Genomic DNA, 23,503 nt, shown 5'->3' on the forward strand with positions numbered 1-23,503 from the left:
GCGCAGTGGTCTAAGGCTCAGTGCTTGAGGTGTCACTAGACACTCTGGTTCGAATCCAGTCTGTATCACAACCGGAGACCCATAGGGCGGCGCACAATTGGCCCAGCGTCGTCCGGGTTTGGCCAGTGTAGGCCGTCATTGTAAATAAGAATTTGTTCTTAACTGACTGGCCTTGTTAAATAAAGGTTACATTTAAAAAAAAATACTGAGCAGTGCAGTGGAGGCTGCTGAGGGGAGGACTGCTCATAATAATGGCTGGAGCGGCTGGAATGAAATTCCACTTATTCCCCTCCAGCCATGAGCAGAAGCTCCCATATTAAGGTGCCACCAGCAATGGTATTTTAATTTAACAGAGTACTTTAATATAATTACAACATTCCCTAAAAGCATCCATTTCATTCAGGCCTTGAGTTACAGTACAGTTAGTTTCTTCTGAGGTATCCCAGGCAGAGTGCCCCAGATTCTGCTGCGAGTCTGAGGCACACACCTCTTAACCTTCTCGCTGGTTCCATCTCAATAGCCTAAAGCAGGGGTAGGCAACTAGATTCAACCGCAGGCCGATAATTGTCTGAGCGGATGGCCAGGGGCCGGAACATAATATTAATAATTTGTACACTGCAAATTGACCAAAAGCAAGCCCAAAAACAGATTGTATTCATACCTGGATTATATTGAGACACCATCACATATGTCTCTCTTTTTATTTGTGGGAATACTCCAGATTTCCTGGATTAAAACAATGTTTAGCTGAATTCCTGGTGATTCTAGTCTTTTCTCACAGAAAATTAAAATCCTTAACTTTACTAAAAACTTTTGGGCAAAAATTAAATCCATCGCGGGCCGGTTTTGTCCGTCTGTTGCCAACCCCTGGTCTAAAGTGTCTCCCTTCCTCATCGCCTTTCCCTCATCTACACTGATGAATTGTACATATCTGTGGGGTGAACACTGTGGGAAATGAAACGTCTCTCTGAATAAGTGACTAAATGAGACTAACCTGTCCTGTAAAAATACAGGTTCAATGAAAAAATTGAGTAGATTAAGGAGAGGAGACAAGGAAAGAGAGCCACTTTAAACTATTGAGATGCACCACCTCCCTCTCTGTTCAGTATGGGAGTATCGCGTCTACTTCTTCACTTCTTGAATCCGTCCCCCTGGATGTGGAACTGTCTGTTGGGCTTGGTGGACTCCAGCATCAGGTCATACAGTTGTCCCACCTGCTCGTCCTGGAACAGTTTGAGATCCCACTCCGACAACATTTAGACACAGTTCTTCATGTCGCTGTAGTTCTACACAGAGGAGAAATAAAAAGATAATTAACACAATGACATTCCTGATGGGGATCAATTAAGCGCCTCTTCAACCTCAGGAGGCTGAAGAAATTCGGCTTGTCACCAAAAACACTGAAACTTTTACAGATGCACAATCGAGAGCATCCTGTCGGGCTGCATCACCGCCTGGTACGGCAACTGCTCCACTCACAACCATAAGGCTCTCCAGAGGGTAGTGAGTTCTGCACAACACATCACCGGGGGCAAACTACCTGCCCTCCAGGACACCTACACCACCCGATGTCACAGGAAGGCCAAAAAGATCATCAAGGACAACAACCACCCGAGCCACTGCCTGTTCAAATCAAATCAAATCAAATCAAATGTATTTATATAGCCCTTCGTACATCAGCTGATATCTCAAAGTGCTGTACAGAAACCCAGCCTAAAACCCCAAACAGCAAGCAATGCAGGTGTAGAAGCACGGTGGCTAGGAAAAACTCCCTAGAAAGGCCAAAACCTAGGAAGAAACCTAGAGAGGAACCAGGCTATGAGGGGTGGCCAGTCCTCTTCTGGCTGTGCCGGGTGGAGATTATAACAGAACATGGCCAAGATGTTCAAATGTTCATAAATGAACAGCATGGTCAAATAATAATAATCACAGTAGTTGTCGAGGGTGCAGCACCTCAGGAGTAAATGTCAGTTGGCTTTTCATAGCCGATCATTAAGAGTATCTCTACCGCTCCTGCGGTCTCTAGAGAGTTGAAAACAGCAGGTCTGGGAGAGGTAGCACGTCCGGTGAACAGTTCAGGGTTTCATAGCCGCAGGCAGAACAGTTGGCCAGGTGGACTGGGGACAGGTGGACTGGGGACAGCAAGGAGTCATCATGTCAGGTCATCCTGAGGCATGGTCCTAGGGCTCAGGTCCTCCGAGAGAGAGAAAAAGAGAGAATTAGAGAGAGCATACTTAAATTCACACAGGACACCGGATAAGACAGGACAAGTACTCCAGATATAACAAACTGACCCTAGCCCTCCGACACATAAACTAATGCAGCATAAATACTGGAGGCTGAGACAGGAGGGGTCAGGAGACACTGTGGCCCCATCCGATGATACCCCCGGACAGGGCCAAACAGGAAGGATATAACCCCACCCACTTTGCCAAAGCACAGCCCCCACACCACTAGAGGGATATCTTCAACCACCAACTTACCATCCTGAGACAAGGCCGAGTATAGCCCACAAAGATCTCCGCCACAGCACAACCCAAGGGGGGGCGCCAACCCAGACAGGAAGATCACGTCAGTGACTCAACCCACTCAAGTGACGCACCCCTCCTAGGGACGGCATGAAAGAGCACCAGTAAGCCAGTGACTCAGCCCCTGTAATAGGGTTAGAGGCAGAGAATCCCAGTGGAGAGAGGGGAACCGGCCAGGCAGAGACAGCAAGGGCGGTTCGTTGCTCCAGAGCCTTTCCGTTCACCTTCACACTCCTGGGCCAGACTACACTCAATCATAGGACCTACTGAAGAGATGAGTCTTCAATAAAGACTTAAAGGTTGAGACAGAGTCTGCGTCTCTCACATGGGTAGGCAGACCATTCCATAAAAATTGAGATCTATAGGAGAAAGCCCTGCCTCCAGCTGTTTGCTTAGAAATTCTAGGGACAATTAGGAGGCCTGCGTCTTGTGACCGTAGCGTACGTGTAGGTATGTACGGCAGGACCAACTCGGAAAGATAGGTATGAGCAAGCCCATGTAACGCTTTGTAGGTTAACAGTAAAACCTTGAAATCAGCCCTTGCCTTAACAGGAAGCCAGTGTAGGGAGGCTAGCACTGGAGTAATATGATCAAATATTTTGGTTCTAGTCAGGATTCTAGCAGCCGTATTTAGCACTAACTGAAGTTTATTTAGTGCTTTATCCGGGTAGCCGGAAATTATAGCATTGCAGTAGCCTAACCTAGAAGCAACAAAAGCATGGATTAATTTTTCTGCATCATTTTTGGACAGAAAATGTCTGATTTTGGCAATGTTACGTAGATGGAAAAAAGCTGTCCTTGAAACAGTCTTGATATGTTCGTCAAAAGAGAGATCAGGGTCCAGAGTAACACCGAGGTCCTTCACAGTTTTATTTGAGACGACTTTAAAACCATCAAGATTAATTGTCAGATTTAACAGAAGATCTCTTTGTTTCTTGGGACCTAGAATAAGCATCTCTGTTTTGTCCGAGTTTAAAAGTAGAACGTTTTCAGACATCCACTTCCTTATGTCTGAAACACGGGCTTCTAGCGAGGGCAATTTTGGGGCTTCACCATGTTTCGTTGAAATGTACAGCTGTGTGTCATCCGCATAGCAGTGAAAGTTAACATTATGTTTTCGAATGACATCCCCAAGAGGTAAAATATATAGTGAAAACAATAGTGGTCCTAAAACGGAACCTTGAGGAACACCGAAATGTACAGTTGATTTGTCAGAGGACAAACCATTCACAGAGACAAACTGATATCTTTCCGACAGATAAGATCTAAACCAGGCCAGAACTTGTCCGTGTAGACCAATTTGGGTTTCCAGTCTCTCCAAAAGAATGTGGTGATCGATGGTATCAAAGGCAGCACTAAGGTCTAGGAGCACGAGGACAGATGCAGAGCCTCGGTCTGATGCCATTAAAAGGTCATTTACCACCTTCACAAGTGCAGTCTCAGTGCTATGATGGGGTCTAAAACCAGACTGAAGCATTTCGTATATATTGTTTGTCTTCAGGAAGGCAGTGAGTTGCTGCGCAGCAGCTTTTTCTAAAATTTTTGAGAGGAATGGAAGATTCGATATAGGCCGATATTTTTTTATATTTTCTGGGTCAAGGTTTGGCTTTTTCAATAGAGGCTTTATTACTGCCACTTTTAGTGAGTTTGGTACACATCCGGTGGATAGAGAGCCGTTTATTATGTTCAACATAGGAGGGCAAAGCACATGAAGCAGCTCTTTAAGTAGTTTAGTTGGAATAGGGTTCAGTATGCAGCTTGAAGGTTAAGAGGCCATGATTATTTTCATCATTGTGTCAAGAGATGAAGTACTAAAACACTTAAGTGTCTCTCTTGATCCTAGGTCCTGGCAGAGTTGTGCAGACTCAGGACAGCTGAGCTTTGGAGGAATACGCAGATTTAAAGAGGAGTCCGTAATTTGCTTTCTAATGATCATGATCTTTTCCTCAAAGAAGTTCATGAATTTATTACTGCTGCAGTGAAAGCCATCCTCACTTGGGGAATGCTGCTTTTTAGTTAGCTTTGCGACAGTATCAAAAATAAATTTTGGATTGTTCTTATTTCCTCAATTAAGTTGGAAAAATAGGATGATCGAGCAGCAGTGAGGGCTCTTCGACACTGCACGGTACTGTCTTTCCAAGCTAGTCGGAAGACTTCCAGTTTGGTGTGGCGCCATTTCCGCTCCAATTTTCTGGAAGCTTGCTTCAGAGCTCGGGTATTTTCTGTATACCAGGGAGCTAGTTTCTTATGACAAATATTTTTCGTTTTTAGGGGTGCAACTGCATCTAGGGTATTGCGCAAGGTTAAATTGAGTTCCTCAGTTAGGTGGTTAATTGATTTTTGTCCTCTGACGTCCTTGGGTAGGCAGAAGGAGTCTGGAAGGGCATCAAGGAATCTTTGTGTTGTCTGAGAATTTATAGCACGACTTTTGATGCTCCTTGGTTGGGGTCTGAGCAGATTATTTGTTGCGATTGCAAACGTAATAAAATGGTGGTCCGATAGTCCAGGATTATGAGGAAAAACATTAAGATCTACAACATTTATTCCATGGTACAAAACTAGGTCCAGAGTATGACTGTGGCAGTGAGTAGGTCCAGAGACATGTTGGACAAAACCCACTGAGTCGATGATGACTCCGAAAGCCTTTTGGAGTGGGTCTGTGGACTTTTCCATGTGAATATTAAAATCACCAAATATTTGAATATTATCTGCTATGACTACAAGGTCCGATATGAATTCAGGGAACTCAGTGAGGAACGCTGTATATGGCCCAGGAGGCCTGTAAACAGTAGCTATAAAAAGGGATTGAGTAGGCTGCATAGATTTCATGACTAGAAGCTCAAAAGACGAAAACATCATTTTTTGGGGGGTAAATTGAAATTTGCTATCGTAAATGTTAGCAACACCTCCGCCTTTGCGGGATGCATGGGGGATATGGTCACTAGTGTAACCAGGAGGTGAGGCCTCATTTAACACAGTAAATTCATCAGGCTTAAGCCATGTTTCAGTCAGGCCAATCACATCAAGATTATGATCAGTGATTAGTTCATTGACTATAACTGCCTTTGAAGTGAGGGATCTAACATTAAGTAGCCCTATTTTGAGATGTGAGGTATCACGATCTCTTTCAATAATGGCAGGAATGGAGGAGGTCTTTATCCTAGTGAGATTGCTAAGGCGAACACCGCCATGTTTAGTTTTGCCCAACCTAGGTCGAGGCACAGACACAGTCTCAATGGGGATAGCTGAGCTGACTACACTGACTATGCTAGCGGCAGACTCCACTAAGCTGGCAGGCTGGCTAACGGCCTGCTGCCTGGCCTGCACCCTATTTCATTGTGGAGCTAGAGGAGTTAGAGCCCTGTCTATGTTGGTAGATAAGATGAGAGCACCCCTCCAGCTAGGATGGAGTCCGTCACTCCTCAGCAGGCCAGGCTTGGTCCTGTTTGTGGGTGAGTCCCAGAAAGAGGGCCAATTATCTACAAATTCTATCTTTTGGGAGGGGCAGAAAACAGTTTTCAACCAGCGATTGAGTTGTGAGACTCTGCTGTAGAGCTCATCACTCCCCCTAACTGGGAGGGGGCCAGAGACAATTACTCGATGCCGACACATCTTTCTAGCTGATTTACACGCTGAAGCTATGTTGCGCTTGGTGACCTCTGACTGTTTCATCCTAACATCGTTGGTGCCGACGTGGATAACAATATCTCTATACTCTCTACACTCGCCAGTTTTAGCTTTAGCCAGCACCATCTTCAGATTAGCCTTAACGTCGGTAGCCCTGCCCCCTGGTAAACAGTGTATGATCGCTGGATGACTCGTTTTAAGTCTAATACTGCGGGTAATGGAGTCGCCAATGACTAGGGTTTTCAATTTGTCAGAGCTAATGGTGGGAAGCTTCGGCGTCTCAGACCCCGTAACGGGAGGAGTAGAGACAAGAGAAGGCTCGGCCTCAGACTCCGACTCGCTGCTTAATGGGGAAAACCGGTTGAAAGTTTCTGTCGGCTGAATAAGCGACACCGGTTGAGCATTCCTACAGCATTTCCCTCCAGAAGCCATGAGAAAGTTGTCTGGCTGCGGGGACTGTGCGAGTGGATTTATACTACTATCTGTACTTACTGGTGGCACAGACGCTGTTTCATCCTTTCCTACACTGAAATTACCCTTGCCTAACGATTGCGTCTGAAGCTGGGCTTGAAGCACAGCTATCCTCGTCGTAAGGCGATCGTTCTCCTGTGTATTATGAGTACAGCGACTGCAATTAGAAGGCACCATGTTAATGTTACTACTTAGCTTCGGCTGTTGAAGGTGCTGACGAACCATGTCCAGATAAAGCGTCCGGAGTGAAAAAGTTAAATGAAAAAAAAAAGTTGAGGGAAAAACTAAAAATATAAACGGTAATTAAAAAGTAAAAATCGTAAAGTTGTCAGGTAGCAAAGTAAGGTTGGCGACAAAACACACAGCAACACGTCTACAAGTTGCAAGTTCAAGAGGAAGTGACCAAAATCCACTTCAAGACTAAATGTGTTTCCTACTTTAGAGCAGGGGTGTCAAACTCATTCACCCCGCTATCATCCAGAAGGCGAAGTCAGTACAGTTGCATCAAAGCGGGGACCGAGAGACTGAAAAACAGCTTCTATCTCAAGGCCATCAGACTGTTAAACAGCCATCACTAACATTGAGTGGCTGCTGCCAACATACTGACTCATCTCTAGCCACTTTAATAATGAAACATTTATGTAATAAATGTATCACTAGCCACTTTAAACAATGCCACTTCATATAATGTTTACATACCCTACATTACTCATCTCATATGTATATACTGTACTCTATACCATCTACTGCATCTTGCCTATGCCGTTCGGCCATCGCTCATTCATATATTTTTATGTACATATTCTTATTCATTCCTTTACACTTGTGTGTATAAGGTAGTTGTTGTGAAATTGTTAGGTTAGATTACTTGTTAGATATTACTGCATGGTCGGAACTAGAAGCACAAGCATTTCGCTACACTCACATTAATATCTGTTAACCATGTGTATGTGACAAATACATTTTTATTTTATTTGATATTATTTAGGGGCTTCATAGCAAAGAGGGTGAATACATATGCACGCACCACTTTTCCATTTTTGTTTTATAATTTTTTAAAACAAGTTATTTTTTAAATTTCACTTCACCAATTTGGACTATTTTGTGTATGTCCATTACATGAAATGCAAATAAAAGTCTATTTAAATTACAGGTTGTAATGCAACAAAACAGGAAAAACGCCAAGGGGGATGAATACTTTTGCAAGGCACTGTACAGTCGTGGGCAAAAGTTTTGAGAATGACACAAATATTAATTTCCACAAAGTTTGCTGCCTCAGTGTCTTTAGATATTTTTGTCAGATGTTACTATGGAATACTGAAGTATAATTACAAGCATTTCACAAGTGTCAATGGCTTTTATTGACAATTACATGAAGTTGATGCAAAGAGTCAATATTTGTAGTGTTGACCCTTCTTTTTCAAGACCTCTGCAATCCGCCCTGGCATGCTGTCAATTAACTTCTGGGCCACATCCTGACTGATGGCAGCCCATTCTTGCATAATCAATGCTTGGAGTTTGTCAGAATTTGTGGGTTTTTGTTTGTCTACCCGCCTCTTGAGGATTGGCCACAAGTTCTCAATGGGATTAAGGTCTGGGGAGTTTCCTGGCCATGGACCCAAAATATTGATGTTTTGTTTCCCGAGCCACTTAGTTATCAATTTTGCCTTATGGCAAGGTACTCCATCATGCTGGAAAAGGCATTGTTCGTCACCAAACTGTTCCTGGATGGTTGGGAGAAGTTGCTCTCGGAGGATGTGTTGGTACCATTCTTTATTCATGGCTGTGTTCTTAGGCAAAATTGTGAGTGAGCCCACTCCCTTGGCTGAGAAGCAACCCCACACATGAATGGTCTCGGATGCTTTACTGTTGGCATGACACTGGACTGATGGTAGCGCTCACCTTGTCTTCTCCGGACAAGCTTTTGTCCGGATGCCCCAAACAATCGGAAAGGGGATTCATCAGAGAAAATGACTTTACCCCAGTCCTCAGCAGTCCAATCCATGTACCTTTTACAGAATATCAGTCTGTCCCTGATGTTTTTCCTGGAGAGAAGTGACTTCTTTGCTGCCCTTCTTGACACCAGGCCATCCTCCAATAGTCTTCGCCTCACTGTGCGTGCAGATGCACTCACACCTGCTTGCTGCCATTCCTGAGCAAGCTCTGTACTGGTGGTGCCCCAATCCCGCAGCTGAATCAACTTTAGGAGACGGTACTGGCGCTTGCTGGACTTTCTTGGGCGCCCTGAAGCCTTGTTCACAACAATTGAACCGCTCTCCTTGAAGTTCTTGATGATCAGATAAATGGTTGATTTAGGTGCAATCTTATTAGCAGCAATATCCTTGCCTGTGAAGTTCCGTTTGTGCAAAGTAATGATAAACAGCATGTGTTTCCTTGCAGGTAAACATGGTTGACAGAGGAAGAACAATGCACCACCCTCCTTCCAAGCACCACCCTCCTTTTGAAGCTCCTAGTCTGTTATTCGAACTCAATCAGCATGACAGAGTGATAGAGCCTTGTCCTCGTCAACACTCACACCTGTGTTAACGAGAGAATCACTGACATGATACCAGCTGGTCCTTTTGTGGCAGGCCTGAAAGGCAGTGGAAATGTTGTTTGGGGATTCAGTTCATTTGCATGGCAAAGAGGGACTTTGCAATTAATTGCAATTCATCTGATCACTCTTCATAACATTCTGGAGTATATGCAAATTGCCATCATACAAGCTGAGGCAGGAGACTGTGAAAATTAATATTTGTGTCATTCTCAAAACTTTTGGCCACGACTGTACACAGATATACATGTATTCATACATAGCCTATCACATCAATATGGAAAGCACATATCTCCAGTCAAATTTTTGGCCTGCTGTACCACCCTCATTGGGGAAAATATGATATGCATGAATCAACCCATTCTATAGCATGAATCTATTAAATAGCACCTTGTAAGGTTGATTGGGTATAAGAGGGTCCCGTGGAGTCTTTCCTAATTCTTATCTCGGAATTCCTGAACCTATCATGGGATTGACACGGACACTACAGGGGTCACTGGCAGAAGATCTGAGCTCATTTAAAGGGCTAATAGAGGTCATATCCCACACCTGACCTGCAACACAGCCAGTCAGACCTGGTCAGAAATGTAGATTGACCTGCAATGGAGTGCAGGTCATACATAGAGATTGCTGCATCGAAGAAGCAATTTAAAGAGTATTTGCAGAGAGTTGTCTTTCAGAACTGTTCATGGCTAGCAGCAAATACTTTTACAATTCAAAGATGTCATCCAATATGCCAGTCTGTCACACTACATTGTACAATATCAGGCAAGGTAAGAGTCTTGGGCTGAGGCTGACTATAAGAGATATGGGGGACGGGAATCCATTTTTATTGCCTAAAATGTCAACCCTTCAGAGTATGCTCTCTCACTTTCAGCTCTCTAAGCACACATTACTGCATAAAGAGGACCAAACCACTTAACTAATACAGTGCAGTAAGTGCACTCTGCAGAGTGATCACATTTGTGCAGGTCAAGCTGATCAATATAAGCGGTTGATCACTATAACCGTGGAGTGCACTGTCTGGCAAATACAGGTAACAGAACAGTCATAGATTTAATTTCAATGATTCCTTTTCCCTTGTATCCTCCTTGCTATGATACTGGGACAGATGACGTCCATCAAGCTAGTATCATCTCCGCTGGACCATGTCCAAGACAACATCAGGAAACAGTGTGTCATTTGACTCTGGCCAGACAGACCCAAATCTGTCAAGACCACTTCTGAATCACAACAACAAGGAGATAAAGAGCAAACACAACATCAGTTTTCATTCAAACAAAAAAGGAAATAAAAATCCCTGTCTGGAGTTGTAACAAATGTTATGACCTCGCATGGAGCCATTCACAAAAACATCGTAAGGTTTTGGAAGTGGCTCAATTAAAAGAAATAACAGGCCATTTGTTTAAAAGACTTTCTCCTGTCATGTACATAATGGAATTATTTTGAGTGTTAGCCAAGCGGTCATATTTCTTGGAGACAGAGGAGAGCAGTTGTGTGCTGAAGTCACTAGTAAAAACACTTTGGAGTTGTCGTGGAGACCCGAGACCGACATTTCAATGTCATATTTATACTCTCCCTTTTTTTCAGGCTGTCATGCAGAAATAACTTTCTCAATGTTACAGTACAACTTTATTGTGCATTGGTGAGATACATTTGTTGTAAATTCAGTATAAAGCTGATCTATCGATTCTACTTTCTCATGGTACATTTTGAATGCATCACTTCAATAAACCTATTTTCTCTAGTCTGACTGGATTTGCTACCAAAGCAATTTGGGTAAAGTATTCCCTAGTCTTGTTAGGGAAGCTTTGGTTAGTTCTGCCCTTACACTTGGGAGTTGGATATGCAAAATATGGTACTTTGAGGTCAAGACCTCCCTCTGACTCTCGACATGACTCAAACAGATGGTCGGCTGCCAATCAACTAATGACACACACACCTCTCTCTCTCTCTCCCTTACTCTGCATCTCTTGGTCAAAGTCAAGGTAATTCCCATTCCACCCTCTCAGTGTACTGAGTCCCTACCATGCCGGCCGTATTAAATCAGGCCTGGTCCCTGCTTCTGTGGCGTCCCCCCCCCCCCCCTCTATTTTAAGGGGGCCTGTGTAACTGGATCAGAATGAACACGTAGAGTTTATAATCAGATTAGGAGGCTTTGTGTGTGTGTGTGTGTGTGTGTGTGTGCGCATGAGAAAGAATGTGAGTGTGTGTGTGTTTAATCACATTTAGGAGTCTCTCTCCTCGTCTGTTCTTTGGGCTCTGCCTGCCGCCCTTCTACACTTCTCAGAGCCAGCTTGGAAGGAGGGAGGGAATGGTGATTCACCAGAGAGAGAGGGAAGGAGAGAGAGAGAGAGCCAAGATAGAGAGATTCTACGTTCTGGCACATTGGTTACATCAGGCTCTACAGTGCGACCATTTTAATCGCATTTGCGACTAAAAATAGATGTGTGCGAACTGCAAAAGTAAAATGTAGCAAAATTGTAAATTGTACGAATTGGATTCATAACATATGATACGAATTTGGCATGCAATTATTTTGGCTACCGTGGCCATAGGATGACAATGCCTCCATCCACAGGGCACGAGTGGTCATTGAATAGTTTGATGAGCGTGAAAACGATGCAAACCATATGCCATGGCCGTCTCAGTCACCAGATCTCAACCCAATTGAACACTTATGAGAGATTTTGGAGCGGCGCCTGAGACAGCGTTTTCCACCACCATCAACAAAACACAAAATTATGGAATTTCTCGTGGAAGAATGGTGCCGCATCCCTCCAATAGAGTCCCAGACACTTGTAGAATCTATGCCAATGTGCATTGAAGCTGTTCAACGCCCTATTAAGACACTATGTTGGTGTTTCCTTTATTTTGGCAGTTACATGTAGAATGTTCATTCAAATGATGTTAACTGATGTGGCTCATGCAACATTTTCATGCAACATTTTGTAATGTCAGTTGAGTTGAATCAACAAATCACAGCACATGTTGATGGGTACAATTCCTGCTTTGCTCCTCACAATGGCTGCCAGTCCACCCATAATGCCATCAGTAACCACGTTTCCATCTACAGTTTTTATCAGAGTAAAGTCATATCTTCTTAAAAAAATAAATCACGACAGCTCTGATGGAAACAGGAAGTTTCGGTAAAATTTTATAAATGCCAACAGATAATTTATTTGTTCGACATGGTGGGATCTTTTTGTGTCGGTAAAATAAATTATGCGGGAAATGGCAGTGGAAACGCCTTTCTGCACAAATATTTATATAACGACCATCATATCGAAGTAAATTTGGAGTCACGCGATGATATGGTGTGTGGTCATCCCACTATGACTTGGGAAACCAACAGTAGTTTATTAGGCTACAGATTAAATAAATTATGATACATTTCAAAGGGTGGTGAAAGTGCACGGTGATGGGCTTGATGCTGCTTTCTAATAAATATTGAGGGTCTTATTTTGGTGACATCATGATTGATGCTTGACCGCCGTTTGACAAATACAAAAGATCTCACTCTTTTGTCCATAATAATAATCTCACCATGTAGACTGGTGGACTGGCAGCCATTGTGAGGAGCAAACACACACACCAGCCACAGGCAGGGAGCCCAGCCAACCTGCGCTCTAGCCACACTCTCTAGCACTGTTGGCTAGAGTACACGTGCCAATAGCAGAGTGGGTACACTCGCTACATAACACAAACATATTGGTGAGAAAACCATCAGTAGCGTTGAAAATGTGATGGAAACCCATTTAACTTGTATTTTTTATTCGGTACATGGGAATTTAACCGCATAAGGTATTTTTATGTGCACTGCGTCATCATACCTTTTAATCGCAACAAGTCAATTTTATTGAAACATCTCTGGTGGGAAAATGCACTTATTGTTTTTATGCAGATTTGAGAATATTCGCATGAAAATCTGTCGTCAATTGGATGGAAACATGGCTACTGACTATGCTGTGTGCATAAGCGAAAAGTCACAGATAGATGAGAACATCTTGGATGAAGTGCTGAAAGATTCTTTTTTTGAAAGCCCACCTCACAACACAGGCATAGAAGCTGGTCTAATTTACCGGAAAGTCTACTAAAGTGTAACTTTGTCCTCGTGTTTCTTGGCTATTTACATCATTTTGTTCACAGGCTAAGTTATTTTTCAATGCTATGTGCTGCAAGTGCTAGCAAAAATACAATGGAAATTCAGTCTCACTTAGAGACATGCGAGTTTCACTGTTACCACGGCAACCTCCAGCCCTTAAAGGGGCAGCTGAACATCGTCGCAACTACATTTACATTTACATTTAAGTCATTTAGCAGACGCTCTTATCCAGAGCGACTTACAAATTGGTGCATTCACCTTATGATATCCAGTGGAACAACCACTTTACAATAGTGCATCTAACTCTTTTAAGGGGGGGGGGGTTAGAAGGATTACTTTATCCTATCCTAGGTATTCCTTAAAGAGGTGGGGTTTCAGGTGTCTCCGGAAGGTGGTGATTGACTCCGCTGACCTGGCGTCGTGAGGGAGTTTGTTCCACCATTGGGGTGCCAGAGCAGCGAACAGTTTTGACTGGGCTGAGCGGGAACTGTACTTCCTCAGAGGTAGGGAGGCGAGCAGGCCAGAGGTGGATGAACGCAGTGCCCTTGTTTGGGTGTAGGGCCTGATCAGAGCCTGAAGGTACGGAGGTGCCGTTCCCCTCACAGCTCCGTAGGCAAGCACCATGGTCTTGTAGCGGATGCGAGCTTCAACTGGAAGCCAGTGGAGAGAGCGGAGGAGCGGGGTGACGTGAGAGAACTTGGGAAAGTTGAACACCAGACGGGCTGCGGCGTTCTGGATGAGTTGTAGGGGTTTAATGGCACAGGCAGGGAGCCCAGCCAACAGCGAGTTGCAGTAATCCAGACGGGAGATGACAAGTGCCTGGATTAGGACCTGCGCCGCTTCCTGCGTGAGGCAGGGTCGTACTCTGCGAATGTTGTAGAGCATGAACCTACAGGAACGGGTCACCGCCTTGATGTTAGTTGAGAACGACAGGGTGTTGTCCAGGATCACGCCAAGGTTCTTAGCACTCTGGGAGGAGGACACAATGGAGTTGTCAACCGTGATGGCGAGATCATGGAACGGGCAGTCCTTCCCCGGGAGGAAGAGCAGCTCCGTCTTGCCGAGGTTCAGCTTGAGGTGGTGATCCGTCATCCACACTGATATGTCTGCCAGACATGCAGAGATGCGATTCACCACCTGGTTATCAGAGGTAAATTACTTAAATTACTTAAATATTTGAGGGAACATTGTGGAACACGGCAAAATCATTGTATTATTGAACTTTTTGTAATTTCTTATCATTAAAACACTCTTCCTTCATTGGTGGCACATGTGCTCCTTATAAAAAAAAAACAATCAAGAGTACATTCCAAACCACTCTGATATAGCCTAGGCCAGGGATCATCAACTAGATTAAGCCCGGGACAATTTTTTAATGGAGCGGATGGTCGGGGGACAGAACATAATTACAATTAATTTGTAGACTGCAAATTGAACGCAAGAAGCACAAACGGATATAATGTTTGAGGAAAACGTAATCATTTAAAACCTTGCATACATTTGTATATGACCATGTGTCTTTCTATTATGCATGGCAATACTAGGGAACACATTTCTTAAATTAAAACCACAGAGCTGATTTCCTGGTGTTTTTACAGTCTTTTATGTCCAACAACAAAAATTCCACACACATTATTATATATATATATATTTTTTGGGGCTCAGACAACTTGGGGTGACAGATAAAATCACCCACCAAAAACAATCACCAGCTGGGGAACCCTGGTTTAGGCCTAAAGATAAACATAAGCCGTTTCTACAGATTATTTTAAACATTCTATTTCACCTTTATTTAACCAAGGTTATTATATCAGAAACATTTTATTTCGCAAGAGCATCTGGACCAAAACAACAGCAAGTAAAGGAGAGGCTTGTATGGAGCCAGGAGAGAATAAGAAGAAGAAAAAGAAGAATAGAATAGTAAGCAGCAGCTCCATCCCCCATGGATTCCTATTCTACGTCAGTCAGGGCCACCGCCGTGGTCAAAGACAAAAGGACTACATTCTCTCTGCTCTGGCATCCAGCTGCCATCCCATCACTACATCATTAGACTCATTACTGCTGGTAGATGGAATCCCTTCCTCTCCAATTCATCATTACACTGGAAAAACACTCTATAGGTTGCTCACATAAAGCCATAGTAATACAAACTGGGACATATCTGGGTTCAGTTTAGCCCCATATCATGTGAAGCATATTGAGCACCTGGTAGAAAAACAAGGCTACATCAATCCTATCAATTATGATTAATTCATGAATAGGAAGATCAAATAAAATTGTATTTGTCACATGCGTCGAATACAAATAAAATCTAATTTTATTTGTCACATACACATGGTTAGCAGATGTTAATGCGAGTGTAGCGAAATGCTTGTGCTTCTAGTTCCTTACAGTGAAATGCTTATTTCCAAGCCCTTAACCAACAATGCAGGTTAAAAAAATACCTACAAAAAATAAGAAATAAAAGTAACAAATAATTAAAGAGCAGCAGCAAAATAACAATAGTGAGGCTATATACAGGGGGTACCGGTGCAGAGTCAATGTGTGGGGGCACCGGTTAGTCGAGGTAATTGAGGTAAAATGTACATGTAGGTAGAGTTATTAAAGTGACTATGCATAGATAATAACAGAGATTAGCAGCAGCGTAAAAGGGGGGGGGGGCAATACAAATAGTCTGGGTAGCCATTTGATTAGACGTTTAGGAGTCTTATGGCTTGGGGGTAGAAGCTGTTTAGAAGCCTCCTGGACGTAGACTTGGCGCTCCGGTACCACTTGCCGTGCGGTAGCAGAGAGAACAGTCTATGACTAGGGTGGCTGGACTCTTTGACATTTTTAGGGCCTTCCTCTGACACCGCCTGGTATTCCGTCTCTCACAGTTGAAGTGTACCTATGATAAAAATTACAGACCTCTACATGCTTTGTAAGTAGGGAAACCTGCAAAATCGGCAGTGTATCAAATACTTGTTCTCCCCACTGTAAGTCCTGGATGGCAGGAAGCCGTACACACTACTCTCTGTAATGCCTTGCGGTCGGAGGCCGAGCAGTTGCCATACCAGGCAGTGATGCAACCAGTCAGGATGCTCTCGATGGTGCAGCTGTAGAACCTTTACATAATACATTAAAAAAATATATATATATATTTCACCTTTATTTAACCAGGTAGGCCAGTTGAGAACAAGTTCTCATTTACAACTGCGACCTGGCCAAGATAAAGCATAGCAGTGCGACACAAACAACACAGAGTTACACATGGGATAAACAAACGTACAGTCAATAACACAATAGAAAAATCTATATACAGTGTGTGCAAATGTAGTAACATTAGGGAGGTAAGGCAATAAATAGGCCATAGTGGTGAAATAATTACAATTTAGCAATTAAACACTGGAGTGATAGATGTGCAGAAAATGAATGTGCAAGTAGAGATACTGGGGTGCAAAGGAGCAAAAAAATATATAATATGGGGATGAGGTAGTTGGGTGGGCTATTTACAGATGGGCTGTGTACAGGTGCAATGATCGATAAGCTGCTCTGACAGCTGATGCTTAAAGTTAGTTAGGGAGATATAAGACCCCAGCTTCACTGATTTTTACAATTCGTTCCAGTCATTAGCAGCAGAGAACTGTAAGGAAAGGCGGCCAAAGGGGGAGTTGGCTTTGGGGATGACCAGTGAAATATACCTGCTGGAGTGCATGCTACGGGTGGGTGCTGCTATGGTGACCAGTGAGCTGAGATAAGGTGGAGCTTTACCTGGCAAAGACTTATAGATGACCTGGAGCCAGTGTGTTTGGCGACGAATATGAAGCGAGGGCCAGCCAACGAGAGCATACAGGTCACAGTGGTGGGTAGTATATGGGGCTTTGGTGACAAAACGGATGGCACTGTGATAGACTACATCCAATTTGCTAAATAGTGTTGGAGGCTATTTTGTAAATGACAACGCCGAAGTCAAGGATCGGTAGGATAGTCAGTTTTACGAGGGTATGTTTGGCAGCATGAGTGAAGGATGCTTTGTTGCGAAATAGGGAGCCCATTCTAGATTTAATTTTGTATCGGAGATGCTTAATGTGAGTCTGGAAGGAGAGTTTACAGTCTAACCAGACACCTAGGTATTTGTAATTGTCCACATATTCTAAGTCAGAACCGTCCAGAGTAGTGATGCTAGACGGGCGGGCGGGTGCGGGCAGCGATCGGTTGAAGAGCATGCATTTAGTTTTACTTTCATTTAAGTTGGAGGCCACGGAAGGAGAGTTGTATGGCATTGAAGCTCGTCTGGAGGTTTGTTAACACAGTGTCCAAAGAAGGGCCAGAAGTATACAGAATGGTGTCGTCTGCGTAGAGGTGGATCAGAGAATCACCAGCAGCAAGAGCGACATCATTGATGTAATACAGAGAAAAGAGTCGGCCCGAGAATTGAACCCTGTGGCGCCCCCATAGAGACTGCCTGAGGTCCGGACAACAGTCCCTCCGATTTGACACACTGAACTCTATCTGAGAAGTAGTTGGTGAACCAGGCGAGGCAGTCATTTGAGAAACCAAGGCTGTTGAGTGGCTGTTGAGTGTGCCGATATGAATGCGGTGATTGACAGTCGAAAGCCTACATAATCATTCTTGGTTGGATAAATAATACATAAATGGTTTGATAAATGAATCCTTGGAAGCTATCAGGACACAGGCCTATGCCAGTCTGCCTGTGAAGTCATTTTACTAGCAGAATCCGAAAAGACCCATATCGAATGGCAGAATAAGTAGTCTAGTCTCACTCCAGATACAGGACTGAGTGCCACTGTCAGACAGCACCATCTGTGTTACACTCCATTAATTTGTCAGTAAATTAAGTTAGAAATTGTGCTACTAATGCACATGACGCCAAAAACACGTATCGTAAAAGTAATTATGTTTTTGCTTGTGTGTCTGTGTGTGTATCTAACAACATCATGCTTTATGACTGTTTTTGAGAACCAGAGGACTTTTGAACCACCTCAGGGACATCACAAAGGATCAAATGCATCAGAGCCTCTGGTGTGCGTACAGATGGCAGATTGATAGGGGGAAAGTTGCTCTGATGATTCTCATCACTTAATTTGTCATGCTCCACTCAATGAAGACTGAGTGAACCTGGGAACCCGTGTGGGAGTTTCAAATGTTCCGTTTGAATAGTGCAGTTTTCATCTTTGGTTGACTTGATATCTTAACTATGCTGTTGAAATTTGTGGTATTTCTCCGTGAGGAAAAGCAGAGAACATGTATAACTTCAATTTATGAATTGAAAATGTTGCTTAGTTTTCAACAAAGGTTTATAATGTCATTAACCAAACTTGAATTTGAGTTTCTATACCTATTAAGCCCACCAAAATATAAGTTTAGACATAAAAAAATATACTGCTATAATTAAATTCACTGAGAATACATTACATATGATGAAAAGACAATACTCCAAGCCGCAGCTCCATACTATTTGTAAGACATGGAGAACTGATACTATACACTTGTTGTTGGGGTGGGATTGGTGTGGGGTGTAGGGGGTCCGTGGGTGGCTTTTGACAATTTCTGTGGATTCCTCATGCCTTACTCATTGTTAGAAAACTGCTTGGTCCAAATCGGATGTTATGTACTGTATCTGTTGATTTGGGTGCTAAATATTAGCTTAATTTCTCAGAGATCAAATTATATTTCATAAAAATAATGCTGCAGAAATACTAATCGTATACTGAAATGACATGGAATGACCCTGAAGAGTGAAGACAGTTTAAAATCTCCCTCTCGATTGTTGTATTACAAAGGTACAGGTGGTGGACCAAAAAATGTATAAAGGACAACAATATGGATGAATAAAGGAAAACAATATGACAATGCCACGAGTGTGCAAAGCTGTCATCAAGGCAAAGGGTGGCAACTTTGATGAATCTCAAATATATTTTGAATTGTTTGACACTTTTTTGGTTACTATATGATTCCATATGAGTTACTTCATAGTTTATGTCTTCACTATTCTACAATTTAGAAAATAGAAAAAATAAATAAAAACCCTTGAATGAGTAGGTGTGTCCAAACTTTTGAATGGTACTGTATGTGAGATTGCTGTTCATTGACTACAGCTCAGCGTTCAACACCATATTGCCCACAAAGCTCATCAATAAGCTAAAGACCCTTGGACTAAACACCTCCCTCTACAACTGGATCCTGGACTTCCTGATAGGCTGCCCCCGGGTGTAAAGAGTAGGCAACAACACATCTGCCATGCTGATCCTATACACGAGGGCCCCTCAGGGGTGCGTGCTCCCCTTTCTGTACTCCCTGTTCATCCACGACTGCGTGCCCAAGCACGACTCCAACACCATCATTAAGTTTGCTGACGACACATCGGTGGTAGGCCTGATCACAGACAACGATGAGACAGCCTATAGGGAGGTCAGAGACATGGCAGTGTGGTGCCAGGACAACAACCTCTCCTTCAACGTGAGCAAGAGAAAGGACATGATCTAGGTCCAAAAGGCTCCTTATAACAGCTTCTACCCCAAGCCAGAAGACTGCTGAACAATTAATCAAATGGCAACCCGGATTATTTGCATTGACCCCCCCCCCCCCTTTGTTTTTACACTGCTGCTACTCGCTGTTTATTATCTATGTATAGTCACTTACCCCTACCTACATGTACAAATTACCTCAACTAACCTGTACCCCCGCACATTGACTCGATACGGGTACCCCCTGTATATAGCCTTATTATTTTATTGTGTTACTTTTTTATATTTAGTAAATCTTTTTCTTAAACTGCATTGTTGGTTAAGGGTTTGTAAGTAATCATTTCACGCTAAGCTCTACACCTGTTGTATTCGGGCGCATGTGACACACAATTTGATTTGATCTTGTGGAAACCCTTCCCAGAAGAGTGGTTGCTGTTATAGCAGCAAAGGGGGGACTAATTCCATATTAATGCCCATGACTTTTGAGATGTTCGACGAGGTGTCCACATACTTTTGTTGTGTATCTTCATTGTGTGCTGTGCTAAAATCTTGAATCAGAGGTGCAGTTAATTAAGGCTCTGAAATTATGTTAAACACTGCCATCGTTCGGCGAGGGTTTGAAAAAGCCACATGTTCTTCTATAATAAAAGTGACCAACCATACTGGTTAAATCTCCCTTGTCTCCTCAAAGACCGTGCACTTGCAATGACATGCGATTATGTACTGTTGCCAACGTACCCCCCATTCCCTCATGAAGACATAAACCTCCTCGGGCGCCGCCGTTTTGTTCCTTCTGAATTCATCTTTCACATACTGGTCTCCCAGCGCTCTCAAATCCATGGGCAGGAACTAGTGCAACAGCAAAATCCTCTTGTACAATGAGCAAACTCTCGATACATGGGAAGGATTCGCTATAAAGTCGTTGGTAAGAGAAACACGTAAAACAAATAATTCTAGAATCCTAGCTAGGCAACTATGTATATGACGGTTACTTACTTAACTTTTCTTTAAAGACAACTTGGTAGCCGATTGTATGACAGGTGAATGCTAATTAAACTATAATTAGTAGTGTGATTCCTAGCTCGAGCTCACATCTTCAAGCCAAGTGACGCGTTCGCTACTATGTAAGGCAAGTCCTTTCGTGATAAATACTCATTCACATAAAAAGCAAGTCTCTCTGTAGATTTGGCAAATTTACAGTCGTATTACAACGAGGACAGTTATTCAACGGAACAGAACAGCGTTCCCTTGTTTATTCCCGAAAGTTGAATTTTCTTTGACTCTCGACTTGGATGATCAAACCTCAAGATGCATATGTTTTATTTTAGCGTCCTCTAGCGGTGAATGTGTCTTTGGATAAGCTCTGCAAGCCCAGGTAGGGGCGGGGAGAGGGACGGAAGCTATACTGTTAAATTAGGTTGGAGTCATTAAAACTCGTTTTTCAACCACTCCACACATTTCTTGTTAACAAACTATAGTTTTGGCAAGTCGGTTAGGACATCTACTTTGTGCATGACACAAGTAATTTTTCCAACAATTGTTTACAGACAGATTATTTCACTTATAATTCACTGTATCACAATTCCAGTGGGTCAAATGGACAATGACCCCAAGCATACTTCCAAAGTTGTGGCAAAATGGCTTAAGGACAACAAAGGCAAGGTATTGGAGTGGCCATCACAAAGCCCTGACCTCAATCCTATAGAAGATTTGTGGGCAGAACTGAAAAAGCGTGTGCGAGCAAGGAGGCCTATACAAACCTGACTCAGTTACACCAGCTCTGTCAGGAGGTATGGGTCAAAATTCACCCAACTTTTTGTGGGAAGCTTGTGGAAGGCTACCCGAAACGTTTGACCCAAGTTAAACAATTTATAGGTAATGCTACCAAATACTAATTGAGTGTATGTAAACTTCTGACCCACTGGGAATGCGATGAAAGAAATAAAGCTGAAATAAATAATTCTCTCTACTATTATTCTGACATTTCACATTCTTAAAATAAAGTGGTGATCCTAACTGACCTAAGACAGGGAATATTTACTTGGATTAAATGTCAGGAATTGTGAAAAACTGAGTTTAAATGTATTTGGCTAAGGTGTATGTAAACTTCCGACTTCAACTGTAATTATAGTCTCATCAGATGTATCAGGCAAGGAAACATCCAGTCAAACCTGCTTAGTATCATCCCCTGTAAGACAAAAATATTCCAACTTTAAAAAGCAACAATGCCTTTGGTTACAATGTATTTTAAAAAATTCACTCCCCCCTTGTAAACTGATCTTGAAAATGATAGCACAATCAATGTCAGTTATATACTGTATACAGTATATGTGCATGTTTGCATATTATTTTGACAGGTTGGAAGTAACACGTGTTTGTTCACATGCCCTAATTCACTTTTCCTACATTTTTTTCACAGGGTTTGGTCTGAAAGAGGGGAATGAAGATCACACTTTCACCTGTACTCTTTGTGTCTGTGCTGTGTATAGAATTTATGTATATCCAATACTTTGTTTACTCAGACCCTAGCACTGTAGAACCAGCTGTTTTCTCACTGGGTAACCCCAGTGGAGTTCATTATGACAGCGGGGTTCCAAGACATACACCCAGGTAATTGACTTCTGAATATCAATTCACTGCATTTTGTTTGTTTGACAAGCGCAATGCTCTTGTCTGTTTTTAACGTGAAGCTCTTTTCTAGTCAACTGACTAATTGCATAATTAAGATTGGTTTTGTAAAGCTGTAAGGAATAATTATAGGATGCAGTTACTATATTTTAATTGGTGAACTTGCTATATGGCTGATGTGGTTCATGATTTGGGCATGTTACATACAGGGTTGGGTAGGTTACTTTCTAAATGTAATCCGTTACTAGTTACCTGTCCAAAATTGTAATCAAGTAACGTAACTTTTGTTTTACGCAAACTCAGTAACGTAATCTGATTACATTTAGTTACTTTTAGATTGCTTTACCCTTAAGAGGCATTAGAAGAATAAAAAACGCATGTTACCAATTTGAACAACATCTATTGCAGGATAAATCATTGTAAAAGTTTACATAGCTGGATGTTAAATATTACTTTATGGGTTGGTTATGTAAGCTTCTTCTAACCCATTGCTTTCTACTACATATAATAATACGATTAAATTATATCTTTACATTTAAAACCGAGTCTATCAGAATTCCAGTCATTCCAATAAATGTTATACCCCTTGATCTTCACGAGTAGGACTTGGAAATATGGAAGTATAAATTAGTCAAATGATTTTACCTGAGCATGTCACGCCTGCTCCCGCTCTTCCCTCGAGCGCCATTACGCATTCCTGCCACCATCATTTACGCACACCTGCCTTCCCACGCGCTTCAGCGATATTGGACTCACTCAATCAACTGTTTATTACCTCCCCTATATTTGTCAGTTCCCCAGCTCTGTTCCCCGCTGCTGCATTGTTTGTCATATGTCCGTGTTTCCTGTGTGCTCACGCTGTTCCTGACTTGTCCTCTGTCTGTTCTCGTATAAATGTCTGACTCCCTGTACCTGCTTCTCCTGTCCACCATCGGTCCTCACAGAATGCAGCAGCCATCACACGAAGCATCGGGGAGTACTGGCGTTCCGGTTGGTGGTGACGTCAGTCCTGGGTCGCTGCCAATGGAACCGGGGGTGCCTAGCCAGCTTGTCGGGTTTCCTTGCCCCGGTTGGCTCGGAAGGCGCCATCCCACGTCGGGCCTCAGCCGGATCGTCAGGTTTC

At 42.9% G+C, this 23,503-nt stretch overlaps 1 pseudogene; it reads right to left on the reverse strand.

The window, feature by feature from the left end:
• Nucleotides 1-1,130: 1,130 nt before the first annotated feature.
• Nucleotides 1,131-23,068, reverse strand: LOC139554332 (succinate dehydrogenase assembly factor 3, mitochondrial-like; annotated as a pseudogene).
• Nucleotides 23,069-23,503: the final 435 nt, after the last annotated feature.

This window comes from Salvelinus alpinus, chromosome 26, assembly GCF_045679555.1.
Source record: "Salvelinus alpinus chromosome 26, SLU_Salpinus.1, whole genome shotgun sequence".
Classification (NCBI taxonomy): domain Eukaryota; kingdom Metazoa; phylum Chordata; class Actinopteri; order Salmoniformes; family Salmonidae; genus Salvelinus; species Salvelinus alpinus.